Consider the following 13235-nt stretch of genomic DNA (forward strand, 5'->3'; position numbering starts at 1 on the left):
CAGCTCCCAAAGCCAGTTTCACTTAACAACATGAAATTTGGTAGGCCTTTCGATCACGAGTACGGCCACAAAAAAGTCTCCAGAACACTTGACCGAAAAGACACAGACAGTTTTCTATTGATGTTTGAACCAGCCATTTAAGTCTTACTTTGGCCCTTTTTTAGGGGCCCTCAAAGGAAAAACCGGCGCTCGAGATTGTGTCCCATTGCTACCAAATTTAAACCACATATACTCACTAGACAGCTGGGCAATGACAAATGGAGTTTTTGTCCCTTTTTTATGTGTGGGGGCGGATCACGGCAGCAAAGTTTGATGATTCGCCATCAAAGATGAAACTCTAGTAACTCCGCTCCACAATCGTGCCCCTGCAGCCAGTTGTACGAAGCAACATGACATTTGGTAGGATTATCTATCACGACTAGGCCAACAACAAAAGTCTCTGGAACCTACCTCCGAAATCACACAGGAAGTCTGCCATTTTGCGTCGCCGCAGCAATTTTAGGTGCTACTTTGCCATTTCGAGTGGTCCTTCAAACAAAAATAACAAGTCAGGAGTCACAGTCAGGAGTTTGACTGTGAAAGTTTTGGTGAAAGTCCCGCTTTGAAGAGATTCAGAGGTAAAAAGTACAGACGCTATTATTTCGCAGTATAACTGTAATATAATTCATTACCAACATATGTTACATCGGATTTTGGAAGGAACCCGCCCAACACTGTCCAGGGCCTAATATGAAGAGACAGCCCACCGACGTGAGAGAGGTTTCTTTGTGTGAAGCTTGGCTAAATAAAGTAGCAGAATGCTGAGGAACATACGTTCTCCGAGCTTTTGATCCGCTCCAAGAGGGCGGGCGTCTGATTGCGCACCATGAAACCGCTCTTGGCACCGCAACGGCGGCACGATACGAGATTGGCAAAGCTACAAACTCCACTGCAGCCCTCGCTTCTGCGGCCCCTGCAGAACCGCAAACCGGCACTTCCAGCGCATGCTTGTCACTGAATTACGCACATTTTAATTCCCGCCCATCACTCTGCTTGCCATTTTGTCCAAACAGTATTAAATATGAGGAATGAAACAGGGCTCACCGGCAGTTAAATTCAAAGTCAATATTTCATCATTAAAGAAATGTACGCTGATATTTCAATTTGTGTGCGTATTATAATTCCATGAGCATACTTGCTCGCTTGATTCACTTTGTTCCATTGTTTAAGGCTTAATATTTCCAGAAAGACGTCCAGGAAATGACGGGAGTCAGCTCCTTCCGCAACAACCCTGCAGTGACCTGCTTTGAATTCATAGTCTTGCGTACCTCCCATAAGAGAACGAGCAATAAAAGAGAGAACAAAGTGTGTTAGGTGCTGAATATGAGAAGAAATTTAACGATCGAGTGGGCAGAGGTTTTGATTTCTGCTTTTCAATCTAGCGCGCCTGGTAAACACCGCGTGGCCTCGAACGCTCTCTTTCTCGGTACCTTTCTGACCCAGGATGCGATCCTCTCACTGCGATCCATTGAAATTACTTCTGTGAAAGCGCACACACAAGTCAGAAAACATCACATAAACATCACAAGTGGACGTGTCTGCTGTCCAAATCAAAACAATTTGCTCGTCTAGACTTGTTTCACCCAAAAACGTCGCTATGACAGCAGAAGACTAAGCTGAAAGTTTGCAGATTATATTTGGGCGGGAGCAGATTCTCCTAAAATGTTGCTTCGATACTCCGTTTGGCTTACACTCTGTTAGGGAGTCCGACAAGCATTTTGGGCGGGTTGCTGAATAGTTTGGGGATTTCGAGACGACAGACCCTTTCCCAAAAATTTGGATATCATTTATTTCCCTAATTCCATGCGAAAAGTTAAACTTTCATAGATGATAGATTCAGGGCCCACATTTTAAACAATTTCAAGTATTGATTTGTTATTTTCTACATAATTTGGGCTTCCAGCTCATAAAAATCAGGAATTCCAAAAATGTCAATACCGTGAAGAAATCACCAATTAGTTCTCGGTTTTTGAAGAAAAAAGGAAAAACAAATTCGGGTCAGATGAAATCTAACTGTAAATATGGTAGTTTCAAAACAATACGTTCATATTCAATATGGTTGGTTGGGAATCCCTTTGCTTGAATCACTGCCTGGATGCGCCGTGACATGGAGGCAATCGGCCTGTGGAATTGCTTGGGAGTTGTGGAAGCCCAGCTTTCCTTGATGCTTTTCTGTCATTTTTCTATCATGTTTTTGGGTCTGGTGCCCCTCATTTTCCTCTTGGGAATACCCCATAGATTCTCAATGGGGTTTAGATCCGGCGAGTTGGCTGGCCAGTCGAGCACTGCGATGGTATGGGCATCAAATCAGGTTTTGGTGCTTCTGGCGGTCAGGTCCTGCTGGAAGAGGAAATCTGCCTCTCCATACAGATCCTCAGCATAAGGAATCATGAAGTCCTCTAAAACATTCTGGAAGACTGTTGTGGTGACCTTCGATTTAAGAAAGCAGAGTTCACCAACACCTGCATTGGACGTTGCACCCGGGATCATGATGACTGTGGATATTTCTCGCTGGACCACAAGCAGCGTGGATTCTGTTCTTCGACCGTCCAAACCTTTGGACCTTGATTCCCGAATGAAACGCACACTTCACTTTCGTCGGAAAAGAGGACCTCAGACCACTGGCCAGCAGTCCAGTCCTTCTTTTCCTTGGCCCAGTTGAGACGCTTCCTCCATTGGTTCAGGCTCAGACGCGGCTTGACCCAAGGAACCCGACAGTGGTAAACCTTCCGACTTTATTATGATGAAAGGCAGGTGCCAACGGGATCGCACAGCAGTGCCAGGATAGCGCACACAAAACTAGAGGCAGTGGGGAAAATTGACCCACTTGTGAAATGCCCGAAACAAAAATGAGCACGAATATCGACTATTCAGCAATGCAGTTTTGGACATTCTGAATGATCTAAGGAATGACTTGGAACCAGTCACAAGAAGGAGTCATGACATAGAACCTGGAACTAAAAAACCCCTGTCAACGCTGCATTTCCTTGCACCTGGCTCCTTTTATTTCAACGCACTGCAAGAGACTTGGTGCCGGTCTCTCACAAACCATTTTTTGGAGCGTGCTGTCCCAAGGATTGGCGGATACGTCCGCGTTAGATCAAACAAAACATGGCCTTTATCCGGTTGATCGCTTACTTACTAATCGCTTTTGTAATTCATTCATATGTTTGTTTATCTTCCACTAACATTTGTAAGGAAGGTGAAAAAAACAGTTTCAGATGAGGGTGGGATGAATTTCCATGATATGAGCAAAGTAAAAGCCATACTGGGATGGATTCAGACTACGGTTGAATTTGACAGAATATGTTGAATACAACTTGAGGCAAGAAGGGACAACGTTGCAAATTATTTGGTCGAGCCCATTTTGGAAAGACTTCAGACGATATGATGGTTTATGGACTATATTAGGGAAGTTGCAGACCATATTAAGGTGGTAGAGACTTTGCTGAATAACAGGAAATAAAACTGACTCGAAAGCGGTCTAATTTCAGATTTCTTATTCTCTTATAAATTGATATTATTAAATATGAGATTGGTCCCAACTTCGACTGCAGACGTGCACCTCCGCAGAGATGTTGATTACTTTGGAACATTCCCCCCAATAGATGTCATTAATCAACTTAATGAAAGACCGTGAATAATAAGACCCCTAACAAGATTTCCCCAGCAAACCGACGGCCACATGAGAAAGCCTGCTAATGGAGTCACTGCCATCCCGGTTTGATGACAAGCATTGGCTGCTCACATCGGGTGACGAAGCAGATGCAGAGAATGCAAAACGAATAGCGGGGACTCAACAGCAGCCTGACATTGTTCCATCGAGACAATATTTGAGAGTAAGCCCCCCAAAAAATGTGAATAATAATTTCAAAAAAAGGTAAGACTGTGCGGAAAGGCTTTTTTCTTTCTTTTTGTTGTTTTTATTTATTGACCACAACAATAATGAATACAATATGTTCTCCCTCTATGATGGATTTACTCAATTCAACTGCACTAATTATAAATAACAATCGATTGTAAGTTCCATATTTAGGTCCACAGTGGGTCTCAAACCCAAGACCATTCTGTCCCCTTAATGACAAAGCCACACATTCATACGCAGCTAATGTTTGCTTGTCAAATAATCTCCCCAAATGCAGCATTAAACTTAAACTCGACTGGCAAATAACAATTTTACAAATGCCTAACTGACACTCGTGAACTCAACCATGAAAAATGGAATTATGGGCACAAGAGTGATTTATTTCCAAGGAACGTGCGGTCATAAACGTAAGGACAAGTGACCGTTCGGGCGTGACAATTGATGGCAGTCGATGAAAAGATCGGTGTTCATCGAAACGATGACAAATCATCCCGAGGGTGAACAGATTTCACCGTAATATATATCTACTTGTAACGGAAATCAAGCACGCGGTGGCTGTCAAAATAGGATGCATCATTCGGCCACACGAGTATCCAAAACCGTCACGGTTGGAAATCCGTGCAATAGTTGGTACGTGCTTGGAAATTCATTCCCCACACAGTCCACGTGAACTACATCCGTACTTGCCTCGTGCTAACGCCCACACTACTTCCCGAACGAATAGAGTGCAGCTCAGACTCCGACGAGCGGACGTCACAGCTTTGCAATATGCTTTTGGCACTACGCCGCACTTGTTAACTCATTAGAAATGGCATGTCACAAACATGAATTATAGTTCTGCACACACAAAATAAACAAGCGAGACGCAAACGCGACTCCCCCGGGATCTCCCGATGGAGCCGAAGCAATAACAAATGCCATAGGTGTTTTTGTCGCGTCACACTGTTCAAACTGTTGCTCTTGCACTTGTCGACATTGTTCATTGCCGAAAGGAGAAGAAAAACTATTCAGGTTGCGCTTTCCCCAAACCAAGATTGAAGTTATTGGACCTTGAATATATTATTGATTTTATTGTTGTATTGTTTTGTTAATTGGATACTTTTCATCTATTGGTGTATTTACGGCGAGGAATTTCAAGTGCTTCATTTTGAATCTGTACCTGTTTGTTCCCTTACTGTACCTAACTTGAACCAGACCATGACCTTAAAACCAAGGTATGTGCCCAACCGTGATTTGTGGCAAATGCACAATTGGCATGTGTGCCACGGCAGAGCGTAAATAGAAACAAAAAAAACATATTGAATTGTGTTTTTTCCGATTGGAGATTCAGATTGGCCGTGGCGACCGTGGCAGAAAGAATGGGAGAAAGTTATGCAAGATTCATTCAACACATCGTAGCAGATGATTTCTGAGAGCTAGTCAGCTAACAGCTAGCTCGCTGGCTAAAAAGGAGGCTGATGTTCCCAGCAAGCGGGAATTTACACATTTTACGGCATCGAGATGGGCGCAAAACAGATCCAGGCTTCTACCTTTGGCCATGGTATGGCGAGGGATCCTGGTTAAAGTAAGCCGTTTTAAACTAAAAAGAAAACCTTTTCCGGAGGGAGATGCGGAAGCTGAAATGCGGCAGCCAAAACTTACCAGCGTACTCTGCTTCCGGTTCAATAGATAGTTTTCAAATCAACAAATTATATTTGTATTTGTTGGACAATGAGATGTCTTTATTGCAGAACAGTACAAGGACTAAGGATTCAATTCTGATTTGGAAGTCATTCGTAACTGTCGACGCAAATAGCGAATGTGGTTTTCGAGGGCGAGGACAAGCCCTAATATTAACATGAACTTGACTTGGTCGAAGAGTGACTGGTGACATTCTCGTAAAAATAATATTGTGTTGGTGCTATCGCCTCCTCTGGCAGCCACTCTTTCTCAGCGTCTTTTGCAAATCCTTCTCCTACTGAGCCGCGGGACCTGAAAAAGGCTCACTGACTGCTCGCACAAACAACAACGAAAGGGAGGAGGTGGGGTGAAAAAAAATCGAATACTGCTGACGGAGAGTTTTAGCAGTTTTGAACCCATGACTTTTAAAACCGAAGTATTCCGTGAAACCAGTCATCGCCCCTTGCTTGTATGAGATATGGGTCACTTGAAATAGACGGGCATGAAGTCAGAATTGGGCACTAGGACCTGCAATGTAAATCCAGCCTTAGTCTGTCGTTAAGTTGACTTTCATGTAAGTTTTCGAGAGATATCCGTTGTCTTTGCTTCCCACAAGGCAATAAGAGCAGAGATATTTAAACGCCGGTCATAGCCGTCACCCGCAGCGTGACGTTCCATCTTGCATCCACAAAGCCCGTAGTATCTGAAGACTGCAGGCCTCTCAACCTCTTTATGACGCGACAAGACCAAAATAACCCCTCTGAGTCCCTTCAGATTTGTCCTGTCGCAATTTGCTTCAACAATTACGCGCCGTGGCTTAATTGGCCGAGGCGACGAGCTGAATGATGATCTGGCTGCCTCGCCGACCTAACGCTGGAGTGACCCTCTTAGTGGGCGATATATCGCACCAGGCAATTTTCTTAAGCAAGTAACGCCGCGGGAACCTTGATCCAGAACATTAGTTATCACGTCGCTCCGTCGGGAGGAGCTGCGCGCTTCACGTGTTCTACAGTATGTGGGTATAATTGCATACCTCCTCAGTTTTCATGCAAGGAAATGCTCAAAATGCGGGGGAAAAGTCGAGAAGCAGAAGCCATGGATTAGGGTGCGGGGGAGGTTACGGGTGGTGGTGATGGAGGGAGGGTGTGATGTTGTTTAATTGCTCTTGAAGTACCCTGGGGGGGATTCCGTGCCAATTGGCCGCAAAATGCAATGTGAATTGCTACAGATAAGGTGAGTCAAGACAATATGTGAACAGTGGAAAATAAACAGAAACGAGAGGATGATTCTAGCCTCGTTTGAAACAGCACATTATATTATATCTACATTTTTGAAAACAATTTATGCCTACTGCCCGTTAATTTATACTCATGTACAGTGAACGCCCGTTCATAGTGGAGGAAATGTTCCCACCCTCTTTAGGTGAAAAGCTGCAATCAAGCGACCATATAAAAAAAAAAAAAAAAAACGAACAAAAAAACAAATCTGAGGTCACGTAGTCCTGCTCGAACGCAGATTTTTCTATTCTTTATTTGCATGTTGATACCCATTTACAATGTGTTGAAAAAGTGTGTTTAAATATGATTGCAGTGTGCAGGAGGGCATTAAGGCTTTTTATATGGTCTCTCTATCATCGGTGGGTCTGGAACAACTACCGCGATGAAGACTACACTTCCTAGAGCTTGTTAAGTAAATAGCACACATGTGGACCTCCAGCCAAGAACAGATTGCGATTTTGGTCTTCCTACATGTGGACTCGAAAGCTAGTGAAGCCAGTAAACTGGCAGCCATAGGATAAGTTTTAGATTAGCAATATTGATTTCGGAGTTATTGATTCCCTCGGTGATAACTGGGCCATCCGTCCTAGTTGTGGGGGGGCATATGCCAAGACGAGAGGGGTATAATTTGTCAAGAGCTATGTGTATAGAATGTGCATGATTGTGTTGGATAGATTTGTCAGGGAAAACAAAGTACTGTGTGGGTGGCCAATCTCCACTTTTTCACGTAATTTCCTTGAAAACAATCATTCCCTGCGAGATGCTGTCAGGTAATGAGATTTTGAATTTGAATCAATTAAAAAAAAAAAAAAAAAAAAGGAAAAAAAAAATCACAAATAAGCAGTGGATTTTTACTTTTTTTATTTATTTATTTTTTGACCCACTTTCACTTTTCCTCTAATAAAATTTGTAGCAAGTGGCGACATGGGAGTAAAAACAGATATTATGTTATATTAAGAGAACTGAATATGTATTTTGGCTCGGAAGAACTCTAAGTAGTAGTACGAATGGGATGAAAAAGAAGAAAAACAATCATGCACTGGTCTTTACAATTCCCAGTGCAAAAAGCAAGGTCCATAAAGACACGCTTGGATGAGTTTGGTGTCGAAGAGGTCCATCAAACTCCACTGGGATCAACAAGAACAGAGTACTGTACTCCCACTACTACTGCTTTGAGTTTTGCCACTACACCCATGTATTGTGCGATAATTAGTGGTTGGTGGGCGGTAACTCGGGGGGTAGCGGGTTGAGTCTAAGTAAGGCTTGCATATAATCTCATTTGGATTAAAGGATTACACTTTTAAAAAAAGAACAAGAGAATGGCACCATGCAAGGTTTGCAACTTAAAAAAGAGACTGGAATCCAACTTCATCCGTCACTGATAATATCAACTGGTGTGCTACATGAACTTCACAGGTTAGCTAACTGTTAGCTGGTCAAACATTAGCTAAGCTTCATGTCAGTTAAGTAATACACAATACAGAGACTGAAACGACAATGTGATAGTGAATGTGTAAGGATGGCAAAATAATGCAAGTACAGATACTGAGTGCTAAGTGGCTAATGTGCAAATATACAGTGGGTACGGAAAGTATTCAGACCCCTGAAATGTTTCCCTCTGCAATATAAAATATTGCAGCATTTGCAAAAATCCTTGAAGTTTATTTTTTTTCTCATTAATGTACACACAGCACCCCAAGTTGTTGAGTTGTTTGCAGAATTATTAAAAAAGGAAAACTGAAATATCACACAGCCAGAAGTATTCAGACCCTTTGCTGTGACACTCATATATTGAACTCGTGTGCTGTCCAATTCTTCTGATCATCCTTGAGATGGTTCTACACCTTCATTGGAGTCCAGCTGTGTTTGATTATACTGATTGGACTGTCTATAGAAGACCTTACAGCTCACAGTGCATGTCAGGGCAAAGGAGAATCATGAGGTCAAAGGAACTGCCTGAAGAGCTCATAGACAGAATTGTGGCAAGGCACAGATCTGGCCAAGGTTACGAAAAAATGTCTGCTGCACGTAAGGTTCCTAAGAGCAAGGTGGCCTCCATAATCCTGAAATGGAAGCCCTTTCACAACCCTTCCTAGAGCTGGCCGTCCGGCCAAACTGACCTTGGTGAGAGAGGTCAAGAAGAACCCAAAGATCACTGTGGCCGAGCTCCAGAGGTGCAGTCGGTAGATGGGAGAAAGTTCTAGAAAGTCAACCATCGCTGCAGCCCTCCCTCCACCAGTCGGGGCTTTATGGCAGAGTGGCCCGACGGAAGCCTCTCCTCAGCGCGAGACACATGAAAGCCCGCATGGAGTTTGCTAAAACAAACACCTGAAGATTCTGTGGTCTGATGAGACCAAGATAGAAATTGTTGGCCTTACTTCTAAGTGGCATGTGTGGAGAAAAGCAGGCACTGCTCATCACCTGTCCAATACAGTCCCAACAACATGTCGAGAGCAGCCGGTGATTCATATTCTGCTGAGGGACGATGGCGTCCTTGGCCCCTTTTAACATCCAACTCAACTTTGCTCTGGTGTATTCATAATTCAATGACTTGGCAGCGCGCACCACCGCCGTGGTGGCACACCTCCGTCCATTTGCCAATGCATTGGGCGTGCGCTAATGGCAATTGAGTTCCAGCAGCGGAAACTTAAGGAGACTGCTTTGAAAACGCCCTCGTGTTCGTGAAGCAAGTGAGGTGAAAAACGCGACGCAAGCGTTTGCCGCCACGGCGTGCAAAATAACCTTGACGCGAGGCGCCGAATTGCATTTGGAGTGAGGAGGGAAAGAAGACACAAACAAGATTTCCATATGGTAATAGGCAGCACAGTGAGATACAAATAGGATTGCTATTATTCCATTAGCACTAAACGAAACATTTGAAAGGGAAAAGACACGAGTGGGGTTGGATTTGAGTGATTACGAAGGAGAAGCAGGCTTATTCCTGGCCTCGCCTGTGGAAAAGATGTCATCTCATGCCTGAATATAGTTGAACCAGATATGGCGGTAGCACGCTTGTCTCACAGTCAATAGGTTCTGTGTTTGAATCTCAAGCTGTTGTTCTGCCCGTGCTTGTGTGGGTTTTATCCCGGTACTGCGGCTTTCTCCCACATTCTAAAAACACGCATGCTGAGTTCATTTGAATTTCCATGTTTGTTTGTCTCCATGTGCCCTGCGAATTGTGACCAGTCCAGGGTGGACCCCACTTTTCTCGCTCAGCGTGCAGCTCACCCGCGACCCAAATTGGAATAAGCGCTATAGAAAATGGTTGGATGGGGATATTGCTTGTGAATGCATAATTTTGAGCATACAGTAAATGCACATTTATTTCCACAAGAGTACTTTTCAATTGATTTGGAATGTCCTTTCTGGCTTTCTTTTTTGCAGACATCCAGACGGAAAAAAAAATAGACTATTTATGTGTTTTTATTCATTAGTTGCCAACACAAACAACGGGTTCCAGGAAATCCCATCAAAGTGTGAGCTTGGTGAAACAGGAAGCTCCCACTAAGAGTTCAAATGAGCAGAAATAAGCGGTCTTTATTGCCATTAAAGTATAATGCACCTGCTTCAAGCTGCGGATGTTTTCAACCTAAGGAGGAAACTATTCGACACTTTATAATGGACTTGTTTTGAAGTCGTGGGTGCTATGGGAGATAATTTGACTGGCAATGAGTCATAAGACGTGACTCACGGGTGCAAGAAAAAGTATGTAAACTACCTGGATTTAGCAAAAAATGGTCATGAAATGTGATCTGATCTTCATCCAAATCACAGCAATTGACAAACAGTCTGCTTAAACTATATATTGGGCACGCCAACATTTACAGAGGAAGCTGGAATAGGTATATGAACTTCGAGGTTAATGAATTGTCCAAGAGCTCAGCGGAGTTAAGAGTCGCCAACCTGTCGTCCAATCATTTTGACCAGATTGGAGGTGTTGCTTAAAGCTGCCCAGTCCAACCAAATTGAAGTTATTTGGAAGGAACACACAACACTCTGTGTGAAGGGGGGGAAAAAACACTGCCCACCACCATCAAAACCTCATCACAGCTGCGTAATGGAGTGGAGGGGGCATTACGGTTTGGGACTGCTTTGTTACTTCAGGGCTTGGATTCCTTGTTTTCATCAACAGAAAAATGAATCCCCAAGTGTATCACCATATTTTGCAGGACAATTTAAGATGATCTGTCCGCCAACTGAATCTTAACTGAAGATGGGTGATGCAGCAGGACAATGACACAAAGGACAGAAGTAAATCAACACCTGAATGACTTCAAGTGAAGAAAATACACCTCATCAAGAGTGGCCCAGTCATCATCCCAACAAAAGAGAAACCGTCCAGTTGTTTGATTTAGTTGATGTTATTTCCGCCAATGGAGGCTCAACCAGTTATTACATGTAAAGGTTCACATACTTACTAAAATAGTTTTATAACAAAGTACAGAATAGTCCCAAATGAGCAAGACCATAGGCAACTCAAATGAACAAAAGCAGTCTGTGTCATTGAGATTTTGCAGGGAAACCAAAACTAACACTTCGGGCGTTTGACTCGATCCAGTTCCATCATATTTCTTATTTCAGCAGTCGAAATTCGCCGTCACATTTTCATCATACATCGACCATCCGCCATCGCCGGTGCCCTGAGATAAGGGAAAGCGCCAATACCTGAGAAACATAGTCATAACAATGTGCCAATCAAAATCAAAGCACCAATCAGAGTATAGAAGTCTGTCAAGTGGTATGCCGCCTCATGTTTGCGCAATAAATCTTCTTTGGAATGTCATTCCCCTAATTCATTCCTTACATCGATCCACAGTAACCATGTACGTATTTATCCTCTGCTCGAGAATGGGGGGTCACCAACATCAATGGATGCGGGCAGCTGGGGGTCAACAATCATGACGCCTGTGTTTACTGGGGCAAAGTGTTGTGGCGTACGCAAAAAGACAAAAGAAACAAAATGGGAATCAATAAGACAGCTATCATCATTTGCGGGGCCTCATGAATGACTCTGCCGCGAGCCGGAACGTACACAAAACACTGAATTGCATGTGAGGAAACCGAGCACAGCTTCGCGCAATCATTTGGTGTGTGTGTGTGGGGGGGGGGGGGGTCATGTTGCTACCAGCAACAGCCTGGGCCATCTCCACTCACCTCATAAAAAAAAAAAAAACGAGGCTCTCCATCGTGTAACGAATGGCGTCATTTATGAGTGCAGAGTTAGAGGAATAATTCAATAGGTGGTCAAAGTCAAACTCGCTCGCTCGCTCTCACTCAAGACACTTTTCATGAATTTCAAAGGCTGCGTCCGATTGTTTAGCGACTCAGCCCGCCGTTTCTACAGCCATAAGGAAGCCAGTGGACATTTGGACATTTTCCACCTTTGAAACTCTTTTTGGATGAAGGGCTGTACAAATACACTCGAGCAGACCTGAACAAATCTGCCTGGCAGCACGGCGCTCAAGTGGTTAGCTCCTCTGCCTGACACTTCTGAGAACCGGGGTTCGAATCTCAGCTGCGGCCTTCCTGTGTGGAGCATGCGTGTTCCTCACGTGCCTGCGTGGGTGTCCTCCACGTATGCCGGCTTCCAAAAACACACGTCAGGTTGACTGAAGACTCTGAAGTGTGTCCAGATGTCATCCTGTGGTGTACTCAGAGATACTTTTCCTCCCCAATTGTTTTCCGACCAGGTGCTGACAATCAACTTTCATTGACCAAATAAGTTAGCATTTAGCCTAGGTTGTATTTCTTCTTCTTCTACGACTTGTACCGTGAGTACAGGTTAGTCTTGGTACGACGACGGATATCGGTATGTGTGTCATTTGTTGTGTCGGTCATCTGGAGAACAGCACACACTGAAAGAGCAGTAAGCACACACACATTTTTTTCCTCTTCATATTTTCAAAAGTCTGCTTGTCATCGGCAACGGACTCATGCGTAATTATCCGAAACCCTTCTACAATCGTAGCGTACGCTATCTTATGTACAAGTGGCAGAATTCATCGCAAAAAACGCGATTGCTTTAAAATTGCTCTTCTTTTCCGTTCCAAACGTTCGACATTGATGTCGAGCGTTAAGACAATGAAAAAAGAAGAAAAACAAAGAGCTTTCCGTGAGAATTTATGATGAATTTCAAAATGTCAAATCTCAGCTCAATCCTTCTGTGTTGGGATTAGACCGGACTGCTGGCCCTGGAGTGCAATGTGGGATTAGTCCAGTGACCCACTGACTTTTTTGAAATTGCAAGACCAGAGAAGATTCGCATGTTAGCACTTCGGAAAGTCTCATATTATTTCTCAGCAATTCTGCACACGGCTATGCAGTCGCACTACCGATACAGATTTTGGTTTGGAATTCTCGAAGCTCCCCGAGTTCTGGAAGTGCATGTCAGATAC

General features: G+C 43.8%; 1 protein-coding gene across 6 annotated transcripts in view; it reads left to right on the forward strand.

Annotated features, from left to right (window-relative positions):
- The window catches only part of LOC133483690 (metabotropic glutamate receptor 4-like), a 157297-nt gene that overhangs the window by 73486 nt on the left and 70576 nt on the right, over positions 1-13235 (forward strand). The gene's annotated exons all lie outside the window — the stretch shown is intronic.

Source organism: Phyllopteryx taeniolatus, chromosome 9 (assembly GCF_024500385.1).
Source record: "Phyllopteryx taeniolatus isolate TA_2022b chromosome 9, UOR_Ptae_1.2, whole genome shotgun sequence".
Classification (NCBI taxonomy): Eukaryota; Metazoa; Chordata; class Actinopteri; order Syngnathiformes; family Syngnathidae; genus Phyllopteryx; species Phyllopteryx taeniolatus.